At 47.7% G+C, this 22,336-nt stretch overlaps 1 protein-coding gene across 2 annotated transcripts in view; it reads right to left on the bottom strand.

The window, feature by feature from the left end:
* Window positions 1-22,336, bottom strand: part of LOC119406031 (protein O-linked-mannose beta-1,2-N-acetylglucosaminyltransferase 1) — a 304,633-nt gene that overhangs the window by 143,776 nt on the left and 138,521 nt on the right. The window contains exon 4 of one of the 2 annotated variants that reach the window (XM_037672875.2): window positions 3,090-3,150. The exons of the other annotated variant lie outside the window; for it this stretch is intronic. The gene's annotated coding sequence lies outside the window, so the exon portion shown is untranslated. The remainder of the gene's footprint in view (window positions 1-3,089; window positions 3,151-22,336) is intronic. 2 annotated transcript variants of the gene reach the window in all.

The raw sequence follows: 22,336 nt of genomic DNA, 5'->3' as shown, positions 1-22,336 counted from the left end.
CGCGGGAACCACACTGCGTGAAATACCGCCGCTCCCAGAATGGCTGTCAGTACCACGACCTGTCGTGAATTGATGAATACGACAGCTCTCTCTCTCTGTCTATATATATATATATATATATATATATATATATATATATATATATATATATATATATATATATATATATATATATATATATATGAAGGAAACAAGTGTTAATTTCAAGGGCTCGTTTTCTTTGTTATACACAATATTAATGAGAACTAACAGACAATAATGCCAAGGAAAGTATAGGGGATTTTTTTAGTAATAAATGTAAGGTAACTGTGAAGAAAGAAGTGTGGACGAAAAGATAGCTTGCCGCGGGCAGGGACCGAACCTGCGACCTTCGAATAACGCGTCCGATGCTCGTACGCGTTATTCGAGCATCGGATGCGTTAGTCGAAGGTCGCAGGCTCGGTCCCTGCCCGCGGCAAGCTATCTTTTCGTCCACTTTGCTTTCTTCACAGTTACCTTACATTATTAAACATCCCCTACACTTTCCTTGGCATTATTGCCTGTTAGTTCTCATATATATATATATATATATATATATATATATATATATATATATATATATATATACTGCATACACACAAGGTAAAAAGAATATACTTCTGACCACTGTTGTAAAATTTAGTAAAAGCATCGTCAGTACTACAACGAAAGCAGAATGCCTATCCATCGAAGTTTCCGCTGGTGGATCAGACTTCGTGAGAGACTCACCGCGTAGGTTTAATAACACACATTTTACGACGAGCTCGTACTGGTATTTTATTTACGCGTGGCGAAACTTAGATGCAGAGTGTATTTGCGGGTCTAATAATAATTGTTGGGGTTTAACGTCCCAAAACCATATGTGCGGGTCGGTTTCTCTCTCTCTCTCTCTCTATATATATATATATATATATATATATATATATATATATATATATATATATATATATATATATGCATGCGCGTTACTGTGCAGTGCAGAAGCACAACTGGCCAACTGGTTCTGCAAAAGTGTGGCAAAAAAGAAATTCGCATGACAAAGCCGAGTGGTGTGCGGGAGAGGTGCTACTACGTTCACGGAATGGTTTCCTTGGCGACCCATATACTTACGATGCAGTCGAGAAAAAAAGATTTAAAAAAAAAAAGAGATATAAAACGATAGTAAAAGCGAGATAAGGATAAAGAGGGAGAAGGGGCGTCGACTTTCGATAACGGCGCCCCTTAGCTTTTTTTGCGGGCGCGAGATGTATCGCCCGCCATTCTTCGCATTCGCACCCGGTCTTTCTTTCTTTCTTCCTTTCTTTCTTTCTTTCTTTCTTTCTTTCTTTCTTTCTTTCTTTTAAGACGGTGCGTGGCCATTTAAAAGGTGAAATCCTCGAGGGGCACATTTCGTGACTTCGCGACAGAGAAGTGGATCACTCCTTTTGGCAATGGCTAAAATAAATAAACGAGTAAGGAAATGTAAAAAGAAACAATACCAAATTAAACAAGCAAATAAGTAAGGTCTTTCAATATTTAGCGGCAGATTCGAGAGAAATGCGTTAGTATTACGTTTAATTTCATCCAATCACCTAGATAACAGCCACCAGTTACGGAGCTATGAGAGTCCTTAGCCAGCCACATACAACCGGTCACAAATTCCAAAAACTTTTTTTTTTTTTGCCACTTTGTTCCTCATAATGCTAAGACAATATTAAATAAAAATTCTAGCTGAAACTGCGTGAAAGGGGAATTATTGAAGGGCGATACATTGACTCCACATTTGACTAACCAACTAACTAACTAACTAACTAACTAACTAACTAACTAACTAACTAACTAACTAACTAACTAACTAACCAACTAACTAACTAACTGACTGACTAACTAACTAGCTAACTAACTAACTAACTAACTAGCTAACTAACTGGTTTAAAGAAACCGACTTTCTCTTGCACGAGGACGCGTTATACGTGGAGTAAAGGGCAACTGGTCGACTGGCAGCAGATACGCATGTAATGCAGAAAGGTAGCTGCGTCGTGGATTACGACTCCAGCATGCGGTTTGCATGATCAGAAGCAGCTAAAAAATTGGGTGTAGGAAAAAACGTCCCCGGAAGAAACGTCCCCTCTGGCATTGCTCTCTAGGAAAAAAAGTCCCCAAGTGAAAAATTAACCGAAAAGACCAATCTTGTGCGAACTCACTTGACAAAACACTGCATTCTTTATTCGACACTTCTCAAATTTTCGGCCACATTTTGCTCGAAAACAAATGAAATTAAAACCGAATCGTATGTACAATAGCCGTCAGGAAATCTTCAACTTTCGTCTTCCCGGCAGTATAGTCCTCACATAGGTTATGAACACGCTGCTGCATGGCCGTGACCGCTGATTTGCTCCTCCTCTTTGGGGATGCACCCACTCAAGACTGGGCCATCTTCAACGTCACTGTGGCTTCTTCTGAGCGCAAGGCATCAATGGCCATCCACACTGTTGGGCGGCTGTGGCCCACGATGCTTCCCAGCCTTCTGTTCCAGGCCTCCGCATGATTCTCCGTCCTGTGCCCAGGCCGAGTAGGCGTTCCACATAGGAGGGGGGTAAGTGGGAGGTGTTCGCCGCAGACGAACTATGTTGTCAGCTGGTACTTTGGCTTTGCCAGGTGCTGTGGCACAGATGGAAGAAACACGCTTTTATCGTGACGTCTTCTCCATAAACTGCTTTTACAGCATTCATGGTCGCCTAAGTCGCATATAATACCATCCGGATACACTTCTTTTTCAGAAATAGTTATTGACGGGTGGCTGAAGTTGATATGTCATTATGGCATCTGTATTCTTTCGGTAAACTGCAATCTTCACGCATATCCTTTTTTTTTTTTTTTTTGCTTTGAGAAATAAAGAATAGGCGACTGGAAGGCGCAACGTTCGATGGTCCCGTCAGGGGACGTTTTTTCCGACAACGCAAATGGGGGCATTTTTTCCAGGGACATTTTTTCCGGGGACGTTTATTCAGGGGACGTATCTTCCGGGGACGTTTTTTCCGGAACCCTAAAAAATTATAGGCGTCATGAGATGAGTAAATTTACAGACATACCAAAAGGATTTCACTGGCGCAAGTCAGTAGTAGTTGGCTGTCAACGGGAGAGGCTTTCGTCCTGCAATAGACGCAAGCCATTATTATTATTATTATTATTATTATTATTATTATTATTATTATTATTATTATTATTATTATTATTATTATTATTATTAGCCCTTAACTGCACGTATTTTATTGCAGCAAGCGAAAAATAACATGAATAATTGCAACCCCTTTCGCACTCAACATTTAATTGGACACTCCATAATAACTATTGCGAAGCATGTAGCAGATCGCTGCCGAATTTTATGGCTTTACGGAAAGTTATGACAAAGAGGTCTACAGACAAGAGTATATATAAGCCCAGATAAGTGGGCGAGTAATGCTAACGTTTACACGATATAGGACTAACGTCATCAAATCACTGATCGTGACGCGCCGTGATTACAACTTGGATCACCGTCTCCTTACCCCTATGCGTGCTATTCCCCTTCCCCCAGCGTAGGGTAGCCAATAAGAAACGAGACCTTAAGGCACTAAAACAACAGACGCAGCGAGAAACACACAGACACAGAGAACGCCAGCTATGTATACCAAGTGATTTCTTTTAGCGTCTTTTAAGTCAGGTTTACTAGATGGCACCAACTTGTCCAAGAAGTTACGAATTCTTAGCAGCGCAACAAGCAAGAGGCGACGGAAGCGCGCACTCTGTGTCCTCTCTTCTGTCTTGACATGGTTGTTACACTTCTAAAAAGTTGTAACCATAGCATACCAACACGCCCAATCTTACAATCTTCTGCGCAAGGAGTGTTATTTAGCCAATAAGAAGCGCATCTGGTTGACATTGCTAATAATAATATCTGGGGTTTCACACGACAAAACCACGATATGAATATGAGGCCCGCCGCAGTGGGAAGGTCCAGGAATTTCGTCCATTTGGTATTCTTTAACGCGCACTGACATCCCAAAGTATACGCGGACCTCTTGCATTTCACTCCTATCGAAACGCGACCGCGACGGCCGGAATCGAACCCGCAATTTTCGGGCCGAGCACAGTATCAGTGTACAATCGTGGCGGCTGGTTGGCATTCATAGCTGCACTAATTCGCAAAATTTTTCCTTGCTGTTGGCCGAGTGCCTTCTCCAATAACATGTCCAGTCACAGGATATGCTAGAATGTACCCTTGCGAACAATTTTAGCGAAAGGAACATTTTGAGTGTGTGAATAGGGGACATCATTGCCCGTGTTTTGCACCCATTATACACAACGGTCGAACATTTCTACCGCACGCGATCAGTCGACGATCGCGCTCACGTCACGAAGGGGCGACGTATACAGCGCGAGCCTCGACCAATCGCGTGCTGCAAAAGTGTTCGTTCGCTTATAGAACGGGTACGAGATCCCGGTTCTGGCCTTTCTTCAATGCGATTCCAACGACGGGAGGACAACCATTGTTATTGATAACTTCACGAAGCAAACTATTATGTGAGAGAAGAGGGGTAGCCGGAGCCATACCTAAGCGCCAACCTCTCCTGAAACATTTGATAGCCAAAAAAAAAAACAAAAAAAAAAACAAAACAAAGGACGTAGTTTTAAAATTGCACAAGTCACTCAGTGCATAGAGTTTCCTAAAATGACCTAGAGGGAACTCTGGCGCTGCGATCGTTCAGCCACCATGGGAATGATGGGTAGTACATGGATTTGCCTAGTCTTCGTGCTTGCGGGCTTCGAACGCACTTGTGGCTTTGTTTATTGCTATGTTTTGGTTTTCTTTCGGATAAAAGAATGGATCGTTGTGAACTTCGTGACCAGATTTGAATCGGTGAGCCTAAAGAAGTTAAAGTGGTGAAGTGAAACTGCTGATTTTTGCTGAACTTCGTTTTGCGACAAAGCGGATGCAGCCGACGCGGAGCCAAACGGAGCCGAAGAACGAAGTTTAGACAAATCCGTGTACTACCCATGATTCCCATGCTGGCTGAAGCGCGATGCATTGCAGCTCCCATAGACACTAGCGCCAGAGTTCCCTCTAGTAAGTATTGTAGGAAACTATGACTCAGTGGCTAGGAATGGAGGCTGAATAATTCCCTTACGAAAGTGCCATATATGGCTCGTATGTTTTATATATGGCCATATATGACCATGTAAGGGTACATATAAAGTCATATACTGCCATATATGAATGTATATAATGCCATATAAGGGTCCACGATGGCGCCATCAGGCTCGGCTTGACGGTGCTGACGTGGATGCGGCCCGTCTCGGTCTGGAAAGACCGGGCTTCAGGGCTCTTGTCAATAAAGTTTTGTGAATGAATGAATAATCGAAGAAAAAAAAATGTTCAGGCGTGCAGAACGGTCACAAGTGGAGGTAGGAGGGAGAGGAAACTGGAAGGCAGAAGGCAGGGAGGTTAACCAAAAGAGCGTTAGGTTGACTACCCTACGCCGGGGTGAGGGTAATAGAAAGATGAGAATGAGGGTTAGGAGGAAGGACGCGGGCTGCGCCATTCATTAAAAGGCGTTCATGCGGGCCAGTCGCCTTCCAGACCGTAAAAGTGCCGTTACTGCCTTGTGAGACGATGAGCGATAGGGACTGCATTTGAATGGTCGCAAAGCGCTGGAGATATCTTTGTTATGGCTCACGGAAAACATACAACGCAAAAGCCCTTCAATGTGTCAATGCTTCACATCAACTGTAAGCGTGTCCGCACGCCTAGATTTTCTCTTCGTACATGATGAATCACTTTTTCCCAACACCTCGACGTTTCGTCGTATAGGCAAGGTTATGGAGCGCAATCCTTTCGCCGGCGCCAGACACACGAGAGACGGACGGCTGGGAGGGGTCGACGACCCCATTTCTCGAATATGCATACACAAACCGACCTCCTCTCAAGAAGGCTTCGAAGTGACACCGCCGCGCCATGCCCCATACGTGCGGGCTTTGAAAATGCGAAATCGACCGACAGCTAACACAGTCCGCGCAGTCAGTCTCCGAGGCGTTCGCTTTTCGAAGGAACGCTAGGTGCATTGGTGGACGCATGCGAAACTACGGGTGGGTGATGGAGGGGTGTCTCGGAGATGTCGGGGGCTTACACACACAGAGGCATACCCGACCATGCGCCTTCAGAAAGGCAGCGCCGCGCGCGTTATCGCAACGCCAAGTGCGAGCACCGAACAATGACTTACTTCAGACCGAAGTTGCGGCGGCGCGCGCGCCCGTTGCAGACAAGAGATCAGCAGCGCCCGTCAAAGACAGCGGGAGAAAGGGAAAGCGCTACGGTGAGGTACGGAGGGTATGCGGGCTTTCTGAGAGCCTTTCAGGATGACGGAATGAAAACACGCGGACCGACGGCTCGGTCAACAGGGCCGGGCGGCGGCCCCGATTTGAGAGATCGCCATGAGATCAGAGAGCGGTGCAATTGAGAGGGAGAGGAGAGTGAGAGAGCGTCCAGCACCCGCCATCCTTTATCAAGAGGTGCGACGAGCGAAAGAGAGCGCCGCACCAGTTGCTGTGAGGTGGTGGTGGTGGTCATGGTGGATGTGACGACACAAACGAACGCCAGTGCCTTGTGAAAGAAAGAGAAAGAGAGAGAGAGTGGAAGTTTAATGGCACTTCGAGGCCTCACAGGGCGCACCGCTTGTGCGCGCACGATTTGTGTAATAACGGCGGGGCGACGGGAAAGACGCGCGTTCGAATCAACGCCCGCGAAGGTTCAAGGATCGAACTGGGAGTGCGAAAGTATGTACTGTATATATGTCGAACGCATGGACTGGTCGAAGTATATAATTGGGAGGACAAGTTCGCGTGATGACGAAGCCTTGCGTAATAAACGAGTTTAAACCGCGATGAAGTGAGAGAGAAAGGAACGGTATATAGCGATGCCTAACTGAAGCGTGGGTCATATCGGACCCGTTTTTTTTTTTAGGTATTTGGTATTTCCGGCGTATGTAGCGTCGCAATGCGCATAAATTTAATGTTGCTCTGCGCGGTTATGACCATGCCTGCTTCCTAGCTCGCCCCCCCCCCTCCCCCCCCTCGGCCACACCTTTTCGTAATCAGCAACCGTACTATAGCACCAATACTAAAATTCATAATCAAATTAAGCCTGTTATATTCCGTAGTATAAGCGCTCCCTGCTTTGAAACGCGCCGACGCCTGCCGACGCGACATATACGCTCCATGTGGTTACAGGCTTACGCCCTCAAGATATTCACCGCGAATCAGCAATCATTAAAACGCTTGCGTAAAGCAGCACAGGGAAAATGAGAAATCGAAGAAAACAAACGTAAACAAGAAAATCGTTGGAGTTTCTACGCTTTGTCCTGTTTCGCGCGTTGCCTCACACACACGTCAGGATGATTACACTGACCAGCTCGGTCAACTTCCGACCTTGCTGGGCACGCGTAAGTCATTTACTGCACAAACCAGTCAACGGCCCAACAAAGAGTATGCTTTTAAGACACCACTCAGACAACGAAACTTTTTCTTCCACTTCGCTTAAACGAGGATTTCGTAATTGCCCGCGAGTATAGATCGGCCCAGGCGCCGGCGTGCCACCAGAGTCGTATGGACGTACAAGCGCCATACGCGAGCCCGTGCACCGCGCCGCGCGCCCAAGGACACGCAGAATCGCCGATTGTGTCCGCGGGCCGATGGACGCGACCGAGTCGCGGCCGATCGGTTGGCTGATGGAACTAGAGCACGTGGGAGCGAAAACAATGCCCCCATCTGGCGCTCCAAATGGGAAACGACAATGGAGAAGGGAAGGGGGAGGAGAAAGGAGGAAATACAAGGTAGGAGCGAGAAATGCCGCATTTTCGCGCCAGTTTTCTTCGCAACGCCTCCTCCCCGCATAAGTGAAGCAAAAAAAAATCTCACGCCATGTCGATAAAACGAGAGACTGCGATAGAGTTGTAACGAGCTCCGGACAATAACCACCCTTTTGTTATGCATGTATACAAATGCCGAGAACGACGGGAACGAAACAAAAGATGGGCCACACGCTGTCGGGACACGTCATCGGGCATGTCCGACTGTCACAACACGTCCGAGGCCATTCGCGATCAAAATGTCTATCGTGTCGAAGCGCAACTAATGAAACTATCCTGCATCAAAATGGGGTGGGGTGGGTGGGGGGGGGGGGCGCAGGATAGCTGCCACGGAAAGTTGAACGAGTGCCCGTATACGAGCTATTACAGACACGTGTAGAGCACTCGTTCAGCATGAGCTATAGTTGATAGGTCAACATGTGTTAGCATACACAGCGAATCGAAAAGCAAGGAAGGACAACACGGGCACGCAGAGCGTTCTGTAACGGAAAACGCACGACACCCAAAAGGGCTCTCTTTGTGTGTTCTATTCGCTGTCCTGCTTGCTGCACTGTACACGCTCTTACATAAGACTGCGGTCACGCGGGGCGTATCGCAAATTTCGGCGGACATTCGGTGACCTACAGTAGTTCCAGCTGTATGAGAACGTGATGCGATTATCACATTATCGTAGGGATTTCACGCCCCAAAACCAGGATATGATTATGAGAGACGCCGTAGTGGCAGGCTCCGGAAATTTCGACCACTTGGGGCTCTTTTAACGTTCACATACATCTATAAGTACACGGGCCTCTAGCATTTCGCCTCCACCGAAATGCGGCCGCCGGGACTTGATCCCGCGGCCTTCGAGTCAGCAATCGAGTGCCTTAACTTACTAGACCACCACGGCGGGTAACGTGATGCGATTGAATGTACGCGTAACTTACGTGTTCTGTGTCTATACTTTGCGTGTCTTCATACAAACTCTGTGCAACAAGAAAACGCCGCAGAAGACTTGTGAAACGATACGTGTAACTCCTCCTCCTTCTGACATTTCTCTTCTCCTTCGGCAATCAACTCAACAATTCAGTGGATTTATTACGAAATTGTGTTGTTATTGTGATGCTTCGTAGCGCCTTGGTACTCACTCACAGTGCTTCCAGTTAATTCTCCACTAAATGCACTTTACATATGTACGATTCATGCAGCACAATAAAGTGAAGTGGCGGGGGGGGGGGGGGTGTCACCGTTTTACGAGTGGGAAACGAACGGTATAACATTTGTCAGGACTTCAAAAGGGTGTGCCGCGTTACTTTTCTGACAAAAAAAAAAAAAACACGTGTTAGCTCAGTTGAACACCAGATTTCATAAACTAGGTCAGCAAACATCTCGGAAAATGTGTTACCGTACTTTTGCGCCTGCCCCATTGCACCCGACTTTCACAACAGAACCGTCCTTTTATCGCTGTGTGACGCAAACGCGGAGCTATACGCACGCATGAACGGATGGGCAGTAACGCCATAAAACGCGAGGTTAGACCGTGAAGTTCGACAGCAAACTGCTGGAGCGGCGTGAAAATTAAAGAAATCAGAAGAGAACAAGTGCTTGTTCCCATGGGCCACGGAGACGCGCCTTGCTTTCCCTTTTGGGGGGTTTTCAATCCACCATTTGCCGGCCGACTTCTTGCCCAATATCTTGCACTCGGCTAGAACCATGGGGTAAGGAGGAAACATGCAAGAAACGTTTGTCAAAGACATAAAGAATCCCTCGTTTTTCTAGCTCACCGAGGGATATAATCGCCAAAAACAAGTTTCAATTTCTAGCCACATGTTAGTGTTATATGTACTATGCTATATTGTTTCGAACTACAATGCATTAATATCATTAATATCTGTTACTGCATCTAGCCCTGTATCTATTTTTCTGGACGTTTCAAAAGAAATGAAGAAAAAAAAAAAACAGGCACGCCGACTTTTCAGTTGTTGGCCACTCAACTGATAGTGATCGTGTCTTTGGATTGTCAGATTCGCACTTTTTTATGTTTTGTTACCGATTCCTAGGCACACTATCTTGTGCATCTAACGCATGGATACGAACTAGCAACTTGCTAAGGGCCCAGATGCTTCTGTCAATTCGTTTTCGTACGTATGTCTCCAAATAAATAAAACTGAATTGAATTGAAGAATCTGCTAAGCGGCTCTTCGTATGAAGTTCGTATGAAGCTCCTCGCTCCATATAGTCGACGTTCTATTGCAAATGTGTATCCTCTTGCGCTCGTTAACCGGCTCTTCGTATTAAGCGCAGCTATAGCACCTTGCACCATACATATTTGTGCTTTTTACTGCAAAAGGTGTGCCTCTTCCTTGCCGCGTTCTTGTCGAGACCGCGACATTTAGGCGACATCAATGAGAAGGTGAGCTTCGCAGTGGAGCAGCAATATGTACGCCATTATCTCGATAAGTAGCGGCGCCGAGAGTTCCGTTTCGACAAAGGCGTGGAGAACGAAAAGGCTCTCTCAGGAAATGGCCGCGATAAGGTTGTCCCCACACTCGAAGACCCGAGGTGTTCGTCCGGCGTTTTCCTATCGTTTAGGCACTTCGGGGTGCAAACAGTGCGCGCCCCGTCGCGAAGCTTTCGAACGAAAGCCCGCCGTTCTCCATGCGAATTCAGTTTGTACAGTCGTGAACAATATGAGAGGGAACACCGAATTCGTATTTAATCAACGATTACCTGTAAAGTGTATTTACGAATGCGACGTATTGAACTGCGAGAGATATCATTCCAGTTGAGCATATAGTATAGGTAGCTTTAGTGCCGGGGACCCGAAGCCGCTCGCGTACGCACTAGTGATGCAGAACTATCGATGGTGCTATCGATACTATCGATAGCTGAGTCGCTATCGAACTATCGATGGTGAAAAATACTATCGATAGCCTATCGATATTCAAAAATTCGATGGTACTATCGATAGTATAAAATCAACAGCACGAACTCATTGCAGAATAAACTTGGTTCCCCGCGCGCGTGGTACATGGTGCAGCCGGAGGAGCAGGCTGAAGGGCAAGAAAGTTGACATGATTGTGTTCTTCACCACAGTTCTTTGCTGACACATGATCATAGAGTCAAACTATTCAGCTCTCGCGGAAAGGAAGGCGTTACATGTGGTGAAACTGCGCGGCTTCAAATTTATATTGCATTTTCCGATTTCAAAATTAAAAAAAAATATCAAGAACTAAGTTTGTTGGTTGTTTTTGGATGCGAATTTATTGATGGACATATTCCACAATTTTCACTGCGGAAATAACTTATTTCTTTCGCCAAAAGTTGATCATAAATTAAGCGAAGCTGATAGTAGGCTATCGCAAATATTTTGGCAATGTGGCCGGCTAGCAACAGCATCATTATTCCCACCACTATCGATAGTATTGTCACGTGGTTGTGTCGGTGAAGAATGCTGCAGCAAGACTGGGAAATACGGAGCCCAGAAAATCAAAACTCAAAATACAAGCGATACACGCTGCGCACTGATAGCGGCAAGAACAGTCGTCGGCCGTCGAGTAATCTGACCATCGGTGGAACGCGTCGTCTTTCATACATCAGTCATCGAACCTTCCAGCGTTATCGCTGGTGCTCGCGTAAGCTCTCCAATAAACTTGACTATTCGCGTCCGGCGCGTTATCTTAACAAAATGATCTCAAACAATCGTGAAGCTTCTCACACATTACGGCGCTGTCCTTGTCAAACGGTGCTAAGAGTCTTTGTGGGTGAAACCCGAATACATGAAAACAAAGCAATAAACACGCATGGCAGTAATATCGCTAGTAATATTAACGATGGTACTACCGATTGCACTATCGATAGTTTCTCGATAGTAGTATTATCGATAGTTTCTTTACACTATCGATAGTTTCATGAAAACTATCGACACTATCGATAGTCAATTCACCGATAGTTCTGCATCACTAGTACGCACGCTCTTGCGTTCCTTTGTACTTCCAGCCGCTCTCACGGAGAATACACAGGAACGCTAGGACTTACGTAAGCAAGCCGCTTGGGGCCCCGGCACTAAGACTCTCTAGTGTTATGAACACTTTTGCGCTTGCAAACTCCGTTTAGCCGCCATGACCTTTAAAACGCAGTTTCACTGTTCCCTCTCACATTGCTCACGACGGTATAACTAACGGTACTATACTTATTGTAAAGACAGCAATACGCATTGCGTTTGGCGAATCAGTTCTGCCAAATCCCGCTAGGTGTAGGAAGGATTACGAAAGACAAAAGAGCCATATCCATACATATCCATACATTTGTGTCACAAAGCTAAAAGGGAGCCGACGCGGATTTTTCGGGGAGAAGAGCTTCTTAGTGGACGAAGATTTCGTCTCTTGCACGAGGTGCAAAACCGGAACCGACGCCTTTCCCTGGGCGCTCGCTTCGCCAATACGCGTAAATCCGCGCAATCGCTCTCCCGTATCAATTTCCGTGTAGCTTTACGCTGCCAATGGGAAGATGTCAAATTTACATTTTATTTACTTGCCTTTAGGATACTGATATCTCTAGTAATTGCTTCGTGCTAATATCTGTAATTAAGTGCCCTTTTTCTTTGCTTTTGTGCATTTCTGCACCACCGTTAGTCCGGGTTTAATGTTGCGTTCTCCATGCTTTTCATCTTTATGTAGTCGTTACAAAAGCCTAGATCTGCTCACGGGCACTTTCAGAAAATGAACGAATGAATGAACGAATTATTAATTAATTAATTAATTAATTAATTAATTAGTTAATTAAATCGCGCGAGCAAGAGGAACATTCGCGGCAGAAAACGTCTTTCGAACCAAAGGGTTCCTCCGTATTTAGCACGTACGCGACAGACTCGAAATGCTTTGGGTCATTACGAAACCGAAGCAAACGGATTAAGAACAGACAAAGATGTCAGCTGTATACCGAAGAACCTTAGTTATGAATAGTACTCCAGAAAGAGAGCGACGAGAGTTAACTTCAGATCGCGCACGTAGACACCCCTGCAGAGGTAAGCATGGACTTCTGGGATGTGGCGACATTTCAACGGCGCACCATCAAGCGAGACGAAAGGCAGACCGGAACAACGCGACAATCTCTTACAAATGTCGGGGGCGCAGAGCGCGGCGAATCGCTCGACCTCCGCCCACTGTATGTATACCCATCCGGTGGACGAGCACACATTACCTTAGATGCCGGCCGGCCAAAAAAACGGCTTCGGAACTGGATCCGCATGGATTATGCAGTTATACGGACTCCACGTAGTCGACCGGGGCGTACATGGCGAGGGTGAACCGCGGAAGTAGCCGATGCATGGTCACCGAATGGCGGCGGTCGACGGATCGAGACGCCCCTTGTTCTATCTATCGATATAAGCCGCGCGTCGCAGTGCATCACGACCTCAACGGCGCGGTCACTCTGTGAGAAGGTGGATAACCGGTTGGCGCCGTCGTTATAGACGCCGCGCGTTCCCTGGGAGGACAACAATGCACCGCGACTACTCGCGGTCCGGATGTGCCGCGGACGCGCGGATCATCACCGCAGTCCGGAAAAATATTACTGACCGACGTATGCAACACTTCCTGTATGTACTCCTCCCACTCACTGATATACCACGTCTCTCCCATATAGCGTCGACCGAATTGATCGAGGTTGTTCCGGTGTTGTCGATCTCGAGCAACGGTAAATGTGCAATGCATTGTGCGATCGGTATACAACGGCAATGCGCAACACGTACGAGTCAAAAGATGCAGTACGCGCACGCGCGATACTGTAAAAGAAAACCGGCGCCCAATCACGACGTGTGACAAAGAAACACAATTTGAAAATTGTCTTCCGTTGGCTATCTATACACCGCGATTCTGCACCCGTCGGGGTGCTCTATAATGGTTATGGTGCTCGAATGCTGATCCGAAGGGCGCGGGATCGAATCCCGGCCGCGGTGGTCCCATTTCGATGGAGGAAGAATGCTAGAGGACCGTGTATTTAGCTTTATGTACACGTTAAAAAACCTCACGTGTTCGAAATTTCCAGAACCCTTCGCTACGGCGTCTCTCATACCGTGGTTTTGAGGCGTAAACCCCAACAATTATTAGTCACGATTGTGCGCTGGTTTCTTTCTGAACGCTGGCGCAACGAGCCCAACTTTTCAATATTTTTACGCCATAGCCGAATCCTGTATGCTTCCAGCTCCTGTATAAACACTACAAACGCCAGTGTGCTCGTATTCTTCGCATGAGACTGTACGCCGCATGCACGACGAGTGTGCGCCGTGTACGAGTTCGATACTCAAGGTTACGTCACACTTCCCACCGGGCCGATATTATTTATTTCCTTTTTTTTCTTCTTCGTGACCTCGCGGGACTGTTGCCACGTTGTCGGTAACAAAGTGTACGGAGACAAGGACCCGATGTGTCGATCTATACACTCGGTGGCACGCGAGAATTGGCCCGCACACTCGCGTGCTTAGGGCACGCGAGGAACCGATCCCGAGAGGCACGGCATATCGCTCGCCAAGCCCATTGCATGACCGCTCGCTTTCCTCCGTGACAATGACATCGACGCGAACTCGACACGGCGTAGTACATGCATGATGGAGAAAACAGCCCAAGTTTAGGACCGATTGAAACAATGTATAGAACGAGTGGCAGCTATAGCGCTGGTGCATGTGTGTTGTTTTTGTCTTGTTGCGCTGTTTCCTCCACAAACGTGATTTCTACACCGCTCTAATACTTGGACAAAGGTCATGCACCTCAAAACAGAGGTGTCCCTCAGTGCACAGCCTTACGGGATTTTCTTAGAGTCAGTTATTCCACAACATGTTGACAGAGCGAGAAAATAGACGAAGGACAAGCGAGGGTGACAGCATTTGTCTGTGTCCCTTCGCTTGTCCTTCGCCGATTTTTCGCGCTTTCAATGTCTTATGGAATGGATTACCAACTAGCCCAAACCGTCACGTCAATAAGACAGTTATTCAATTCATTTTATTAGTACGTTGAATTAATTACTGGGATGTTACGCACGTACCAAAACCACATCATTACGAGGCACGCCGTAGTGTGGGGCTCCGAATTAAGTGTACCGCCTAGGATTCCTTAACACGCACACAAAGCTAACAAGGTCGTAGGCAGAAATGTTTTTTTTTTTTTTGGGGGGGGGGGGGGGCCTCCACGAACCTTCATATATGTTCATGCGTGTGTTTATACGGGCGCGTGCATATATGTGGTGCTTCCTCTTTCCTTCCGCCTCTCGGTCGTTTTCTCGCTGAGTTTTAAGCTCACTAAAAGTATGAACCAACTAGCCCGCAAGAACGTCCTACTAAATTATATATATGCACATGCAAAATTCAAACGATTTCCGAGGGAGGGAGGCGGGGGTACTGTTTGAAAACCCCAAGCTCCACCTGGCGCTACGCCAATGAAATCTGAGTACACGTGTGTTTCTGCATATCGCCTCCATCGAAGGGCGGCCGTAAACTGACAGTAACAAGAACGAAACAACGCGTTTTACTTAACCCTAACTTGTTCGTACTTCAGTCGTCCATGACTGACCATATTAATGTGATGTGCATGTTTGGGATGGTTGGTAATTCACGAGTTACTGTTTAGCGAAAACTTCCAAGACAAAGGACGAAAAAAATTTGGGACACACGAACTTCCAACTTATTTTTTATTGTTTGCACACACATTTCTAATGGTAACCGCGCGCCTATACGCCACTCCGCTTCCACAAATCACGACACCCATAAGTGATAACTACTGAGTTTACAACATAAAAAACATCAATTACATTAAAACTGAAAGACTCGCGCGGAATGATTCACCTATCGCTATCACATGCTACACCTAGATAGCGCGATTCTTTCGTAGACAGCGCAACAGACGGCACATTGATACACTGTTGATCAACCTTGTGTGCGTCGCAATTTTTTTTTATTCCCGTGTCTCGAAAATTTTGCGCTAAACAAGAAATATGATTGCGAACCCATTGAATTCAGAAGAGGGCGTATGGATAAGAGCACGCAGCCGGCGGAGAGGTGAACGAACCCTAGGGACACGGCGGCGTGACACGATCCGAGCCAGAGTGACACACAAACAAACAAACAAACAAACAAACAAAAACGCCGAGCGATGACGGCCACTCGCCCCCGACTGCACAGATGGCGCGTTCGCGTGGCCTGCCGTATCACAGACAGGAGCATCGGACACACACAGGTTGTATGCATCACGCGCTCCAGGACGCCCGCACGACTGCCCCCTCCTACGCCGTCGGTTGAGCGTGAATGATCGCGCCGCAGCTCTTGCCGAGGCCATTACAGCTGCTGCCACGGAAGCGTATACGATATCGGTGACCGTCGCCAATGCACGGCCGCGCCGGGAATGGAAGACGATACCGCCGGGAGTTCAGCGACCGGTAATTCCGTGGCGTGACACGCGTAGTGGCGTTAGACTGGGGAGCCGTCTGTTCAGGGGCATATGTACAGTCGGCCGCAATATAATACGGGCCACGCGAGCGCGCGGCGAAATTGACGTCTGCGCCGTCTTGTGGCGAGCCCTCTGTTGTCGAGAGCAGTGCTCTGGACGTGCTGTCGCCGGAGCATTGCTCTCAACAACATCGCTCTCGCGTGGTCCGTATTATATCGTGGCCGTTGCAACGACAGTCCCGCAGCACAAAATAAGTGCGTGATAGATCGTTAACACGTAGTAATTCTTTGGCCATTAAGGGATTTCCTCCATCAAGGGCGTGGAGGATTGAAATTCTGTGCGATCTCAGCATTCCGCAACCAGTAGACGCTCAGTATGCTGGAGATGCCTAAGCCCAATCTCTCAAATTTGCAGAAGAGAAAGAAAGGAAGAAAGAAAGTCGAGATCTTCGAAATTCTAGGAAATGCCGGTTGTACACAACATACGTTGTGGGCTGAGGACCAGTCGTCGGACGGGGCCCTCAGAGAGTACACGGTGGCAACAATAAGCAACACACTTCCACTCAACGAAGGCCGAACCACGACTGAATGTTTTTCAGAGCGGCCAACACGTGCACGAGCAAAGTGCCGTGGGCTGCCCACCCTCTTCTTCGATGGCAGGCTCGGCCGCAGCCAGCACTCCCCATAAAAAAAAAAGTCGTAGGCGGCTAGATGGATGGATGGATGGATGGATGGATGGATGGACGGACGGACGGACGGACGGACGGACGGACGGACGGACGGACGGACGGACGGACGGACGGATGGATGGATCGATGGATGGATGGATGGATCGATGGATGGATGGATGGATGGATGGATGGATGGATGGATCGGTGGATGGATGGATGGATCGGTGGATGGATGGATGGATGGATAGATAGATAGATAGATAGATAGATAGATAGATAGATAGATAGATAGATAGATAGATAGATAGATAGATAGATAGATAGATAGATAGATAGATAGATAGATAGATAGATAGATAGATAGATAGATAGATAGATAGATACGCTCAAAGTCGCAGAAGTTCGCTAAGAAATGCTTCGCATTTAATATACGCTGTCCCTTGGATAGTGAGCAATGGAGGGAGACGGGAAGGGAATTAAGAGGTGAGAATTAAGAACGCTACGCTTGAACAGAATCTCTCCGCCCAGGTCCTAGACATCAACGAACGCCAGAAAGGACCGGAGAAAGTGTGATGATAGTCTAGCACACAAACCCGGTACTTTCAACGATCTCACACATCTGCGTCTGTGTATAGACGAGAACACAGTACTGATGTAAAGCACGCGCGAAGAGATATGGAAAAGCGTGAATAATTATCGCAAAAGTATAAACGAAAGCACTACGGACAGATATGCGCTTGCCTTTTATTCCTTCAATTAAACGTGGATAACTTTTTTTTTTCGCCGAGCACGAGATTCTTGCTTTCCTTTAAAAGCACAAAACTATTACTCTCTCTCTGTACCTCTATTATATACACATATATAAAAGCTCAGATAGATTTCCGAACGTGCCCCCATTCCGGTTCGAAACACATCGGCTTTACGCAAACAACGCCGCGGAGGCAAAAGCCAACCAAACGGCCCCAGCGGGAAGCCCTGACACAAGGCACCAAGCTTGAACCGATGCGACAGTAACCGTAAGAGCAGCAGTAATTAAAACTGAGTTAGACAATCCCCGTGGCATGCTTGCGCCGCTAGCCGTAGCTCTAATATAGAGCGAAATCCTGCCCCAAAGCGGCTTTGATTCAGTTGAGCCGATACCGGCAACCGAGCACCGGGGAGCCAGAAAATTAGGAGGGTCGTCAAGGGAGCTGTTAATGAACGGCGTCGACAGTGAGAGGAGGCTATGAGAAAGAGAGAGAGAGAGGGGGGAACTCTGGGAAGAGCGCTAGAGCCTTTCCGCGGCATCAAACCCCGAGGATGACCTACACGATACCGCATTTACTCGCGTAACACCAGCTCACGAAGTGGCATCGGTAGTTTACAATTATAAGTCGCACGCTCCCTTTGGCTAAGACGACTCCAAGGTGAAATATGTCTTTTTTCCCCCCTTCTCAATCGATTGTATTAATCCCCCGTACTTCCCCTAAACTTTTCTGCACCCAATGTGGTTTTGCACTGCCTCCGGGATCGGCCCACCGTCGACGAAGCGACGGATGACGTAACGTTTTGTGACATCAGAGTGACGTCATAATGACATCTCAAAACTTGACGACCTGCGAAGTCGTCACGTGATGACGATTTTTTACGTCGCTCGTGCTGACGCCGACAACGCCGATGGCAACTTTTCGCGTTTGATGAGGCACCGATGGCTTTCGCATTAGTAATTTCTTTGTGTCTTAAGTGCCAAAACCACGATATGATTACGAGGCACGCCAAAGTGGGGGGCCATCGGAATAATTTTGACCACCTAGGCTCCTAAAACGTGCATTCGGTTTTCTGATTTTGGCGTATTTTCACGAGTGAAATACGGTATACCGAGGCGCCGGAATGCGCGGCCGGCCGGACACACACGCACGATGCGAAAGGGAAAGGAGGTTCCTCGTAATCGCCTCCCTCTCCCCCACTGAAGTTGTTCGCTGTAGGAGGAGACGGAGAGAGAGAGAGAGGGAGAAGTTCACTTTCGAAAATTAAGCGGCTCGGATCAGACAGCGAGAGGCCCTCCAATTATGCAATGCGCGCCCTGCCGCAACCACGGGCAAACACTGAACCCCCCCCCCCTTTCCATGTCCTGTGAAAGAACCATGGGGGGTGGGAGGTTGCAGGGGGGGAGTTAGGGGAGGGGTGGCGGTTGCTCGGGCAATGGATGTAGTATGTAGTATACACACACGCAGGCGCCGGATATAAAATGCCTCGCGCACACGCCAGGCCAACAGCATGGAAGCGACGGCGGCCGCACCGAAGACAACCGGCTCTCGGCACCCTGCATCGCGTCTCGCTCGCAAACAAGCCGCTTAAGTGCGACAGCCCCCCCTCCCCCCCTTCTGCCTATACTGGAGAAGTAGGAAGGAGCGAGAAGGGAATGTAGATGAGCTGAATACGGGATGAGGAGGTACAAGGAGAGCGAGGGTGATTAAAGTGATGACTAAGCAAGAAACAAAAGGAATTTACACGAGGGCGAGCTTGGAATGACTTGTACACAACAGCCGGCCAGCCGGGCGCAAGCGCATCGCCGCATAATCATACCACGTATGAACTGCGGCCCCTGGGAAGCTGCACTGTTTTAACGCGAACACTGGTTTCTTTCACTCTCTTTCAGGAATGACGACGAGGCATAGGCAATTGTGATTAACGCGCGGGAAAGAGGGGAGGGGGAAGGCATATATAATAACGCGAAGAGGTGCGAAGCATGAACGAGCCCAATCTGCAGCGCGCCGCCGCTATAAAATCGTGTGAAAAAGTGGGGCCCCAGCTTGCGGAACGCGGGGGTAATATTGCAGAAAGCGGTGCGCAGCGGTTCTCACTATTATACCGTTTTACCTCCCGTGAACCGTGAAAAAGAAAACAAAAAATTCACACGTGCGCCCCTCTCGTGTGTTTGTGTGAAAAAAAGCATAAAAAAATCACTAATACGACGTGATTGTGATCGAGCGTGTTCAAATTTCCTCCCTTTTCGAAATATCTCTTCCTTGCGTTACTGGCTCGTTTGCTCGGTATTGCGATGAAGTATACGGTTCAGCACACGCGCGAGTGCACGTACGCCATGTTCCTGAGAACAAATTTTGCGAAGAGAATTCACACGACACTTTCCGTGGTCGCAGGGCACGACGGATATTAAAAAAAAAAAGAACGAAAAAGAAAGAAAGAACAGCGACATGCACGAGCATGCAGGAGCAATGTCCGCTAGGTCCACACCTCGTCCTGTGCTCCCATGGTAACTATTCCGCAAAAAATGTTAAGAATTAACTACTTAGCGTACTCGCTGCGCGACAACAGCTACATGATCACGTGACGAGCTGTAACCTTACATTGCAGGCTCGATGTGAATGCTCTCACGTAAGGCCTGTGTGAACTATTGTGAAGTGCATAACAGTGCCTTCCCCGCTAATTGTAATTGCCCTAATTGTAAGTAATCTGACGGTGAAGTACGGAAACATGAAAGCCGACCGCCTTTGCGTAATCAAAAGCTTTCTTTTAAATTATTTCGTTCTACTTCGCTCTCCGTTGCTGCGTGTAATTATTTCCTCGCGTGGGGCTAAGCCTCACTTCGTTGTATACGGATATTCGGTTTAAAGAGAGCGGAAGAGAGATAGAGACGAGGATAGGGGAAGACAGGGAGGCCAATTGAACGTGCATCCCACTTACTACGTCATACAGTGAGAAGAGGGTTAAAGTGGTACTGACAATACTTTTCGAAGGTGAATTCACTCTGCCACACAAATCCCATGTATACAGAGACGTCTCTGAGCAAGTGTGACGCTTGGTAAATGCTAATAATATATTTCATTTTGATATTAAAATCAATTTTACCATAGCGCACCTATCGACATCGACACTAGCGTGGCGTCAGGATACAGTACTAATTATGGTGACTTCACGCAGCAGCCTGGCCAGTTGTAATGGCGTCAGCTACGGAAACTTCCAAAATGGCCGCCTGTGGGTCACCAACGGAGCCAGTGGCCGTGGAAACGTCCCGATATCTTGCGCGAGCACGTGACGAGAAGCTGATCATGCCATGTTGTGACGTCAGGGCACAGTAGGAAACGAAACTAGCTTTTAAAAACATAATGTATTTGCTTTTTCCGGGTGCACTCACGTTTAGCAGTACATTCTCTAGGCTCTAGAGGGATAGGCCTTTCATTTAACCCAAAAAACAGCTGAAAATTTTCGGGTCAGTACCGCTGTACGCGATACGAAAAAAAACAACAAAAAAAAGAAATGGGGATAATAATTGTTGGGGTTTTACGTCCCAAAACCACCATATGATTATGAGGGACACCGTAGTGGAGGGCTCCGGAAATTTCGACCACCTGAAATTCTTTAACGTGCACCTTAACATAAGTACACGGGCCTCTATAGCATTTAGCCTCTAGCGAAATACAGCCGGCGCGGCCGAGATTCGATCCCGCGACCTTCGGGTCAGCAGCCGAGCATTGTAACCACTGTACTACCGAGGCGAACAAAACCGTCGCTGTTGACGACGCACAATGAACAGTCGATAGACTTCAAGATGGATAAGCTACGTGGATGGGCTGTTGCAGATTTGATTTGACCACCGTCGCTATTCCAACTAAACTTCATAGGTAAGTACGGACACTGTCCATACTTACGGGTGGCCGGTTTGCGAAACCGCGCCTCTGTAAGGACGAAATGCGGGATATGCACTGCGACCTCCTGCATTCCACCGGCACATCGACTGTACCGGGAAAGTGAAAGGCCTCGAAGAAGGGCGGGGTCCCGAGCAAAGCGTTACTCCAGAGCGGAGATACTCTGCGCATCGTCACGCAATCGGCCTTGAATGGTGCTCCGAATGAGGCCATCAGCCGGCGCGTGTAAGTAAGCAGCCCTCGTGAACTTGGACCGTCCGGAACAGAGGAAGGGGAGGGATGCCACTCCCGCGCCGACTCCATGGGAGGCCTCTTATAAGCGGACGTATGAATGAAAGAGAGAGTGGGAGAGCATTCAACCCTCGTTGACTCTGTTGACTGTTGCGATGATGAGTGCCACGACCAATTCCGAACGTTGGCGGCGGCGCCGCCGCCAGAGGCGCGCACTGGGTGGCTTTAGTATATATAGACCTCCGATAGCGCGGGGCAAGTGTGTACCGCTTTTCCTCGCCTATAACGGTGCTGGTACCGGAGCAGCCGACTGCGAATGTGTCTCGCAGCACCGGCCGCGCCTCAATTTGCCGGACCATACATTTGTGTTTAATAATTGCTTATGCCTGCTGGTGCCAAAGACACGATATGGTTAGGAGGCATGCTATAGTGGACAGTTCCGGAAATTTTGACCGTCTGTTGTTCTGTATT

Source organism: Rhipicephalus sanguineus, chromosome 9 (assembly GCF_013339695.2).
Source record: "Rhipicephalus sanguineus isolate Rsan-2018 chromosome 9, BIME_Rsan_1.4, whole genome shotgun sequence".
NCBI lineage: Eukaryota > Metazoa > Arthropoda > Arachnida > Ixodida > Ixodidae > Rhipicephalus > Rhipicephalus sanguineus.
Note: the sequence above shows the minus strand (reverse complement) of the source record. Positions and strands in the feature narration are given on the sequence as shown.